Source organism: Ornithodoros turicata, unplaced genomic scaffold (assembly GCF_037126465.1).
Source record: "Ornithodoros turicata isolate Travis unplaced genomic scaffold, ASM3712646v1 Chromosome62, whole genome shotgun sequence".
Classification (NCBI taxonomy): domain Eukaryota; kingdom Metazoa; phylum Arthropoda; class Arachnida; order Ixodida; family Argasidae; genus Ornithodoros; species Ornithodoros turicata.
In genome coordinates, this window is record NW_026999386.1 from 16,116 (window position 1) to 18,011 (window position 1,896).

Here is a 1,896-nt window from a genome sequence, read left to right on the forward strand (position 1 = left end):
TAAAAATCCAGAGTCGACAGTTACAGAGGAATCAGTTGTGCGCCCTCCATAACCTCCAGAAACAAAACAAATAGCTCCGTTTGGTGCAATTGCCACAAGAAACTTCACTGTATGACAGCCCTTGTAGTTCGAAAAAAATGCACGCTGTCTCTCTGGGGTATCTGGGGTTTCCATTCGGATTTCTGTGCAATCTATGATGAACTTGCACTTAGGATAGTGCTCAGAAAAACATTTTGGCATAGAGAGTCTTATGGCCTCCACTGACGGGACAAATATCCAATCTGCTGTAGCATTTGAAAGTACATCCAAAATCGAGTGGAAGATACGGGGTGCTGCTGTCCTGTGAACACCAAAAAAGGCTGCCTATTGATGAAAACGATACACCTAGCTTGAGCTTCATCAAGAAAATTAAGAGTTTGTTAGGCAGTGTAACATCCACTACACGAACTCTCGGGTGTGTTATGAGACTCAACAGTAGTGCAAAGACGTTGATGGTAACACCGCAGAGGTCTGTTATAATTTCTGGAGTCCCACAAATGCTCTCGTAGCCCTGAAACATAGAACACCTCTCACTACTGCCAGTACCAATGGACCTCGTAGTTGGTGCTTGGGACGGGTCTCCTAAATTCTCTGTCACTGATGTGTTTGTGCCAACAGTTGTCAAACAAGCATGAGTCACTTGAGCACTTGCGCCTTCTCTGGTCACGCTTGAAAGGAACACCAGAAGGCCCCCTGTTAGCTCGAGCTCTGAGTCCTCCGTTTGTGTCCCCTGGAAAATGCATCACAAGAATAGTCGCTAAAGCTGTAGGCTTTGCCAGACATGCTTTATCATTGCAAAGAGGACATACAGAGCTAATTGTAATCTCGATAGCTTTCTGAGTGTCAATAAATACTATTGTACTCTTCTGTACTGTTGTACTGCGTAATAATAAGTGGATACCATTGTTTTTGACGTGCTGGCATCTGCTGTCGTACTGTCGTCTTCATGTAGCTCAGACGTATCCTCAGTTTCTTCATTATCGACTGATGACCCTGTATCCTCCAACGTATGAACACGCTGTCTTTTTGTTAGCCTGGGACAAAATACGAAAGTTGAACACTTTTACTCATGCCTTTAAAGGATTGTGGGGTGAATGAAACATTTCAAAATACCTTTCATAACGATGCAGATTTTGTGTGGGAGTTTCCCGTTTCCTGTAAGCCTGCGGAAACAGCGTAGGCACGTACGCAGGGTGATTTTGCACGTCCCTCCTCTCCCCACCGACGAAGTGGTCGCTGCGCTGCACACACGGTCGTCTTTTGGAGGTACCCAAGGGCTCCCGTCTTCGCTATAAAACCGAAACCGCGTTCAATTGTAAAGCAGCAATGAAAAGTAGCTACGAAACTATATAAACCACATATGGAACTTACTTCTGACGCCGAATAGCCTGAATCCAGCGGAGCTTCCTTTCTTTCTCGTACGGACGTGAAGGCAGCCGATAAAAATGGAGGTCTGGACGCGTCCCCTTATTGTTTGAGCAACCAACAATGCAGCAGTAAACACCGCGAGGCGTTCGTGAACTGCTACATTCAGCCATCCAAAATCGCGACGATAGAAGACCTCTACGTAGAAAACTACTTAGCTCCGTCTCTATCGTGCTATCGGGCGACCCGCTCAACCTTACTCCAGAGACGCCGCTTTTTACCGCATGGGGCGCTGTCATCCGCCAGAAGCTCCCGTTTACGCAATGGTCCAGGGAAAATGGCGGGCGCTTAAAGGTCAGCTACGCCGATTTCCCGATGTGTTGAAACGGTTGTGATATTCAGAACGAGCACATCCAACTGCCCCCGAAACGCACCTTCGTTTCTCAATTTTGTCTTCCTATTACGAATATTAATTCATCAAAGAAACCAAAA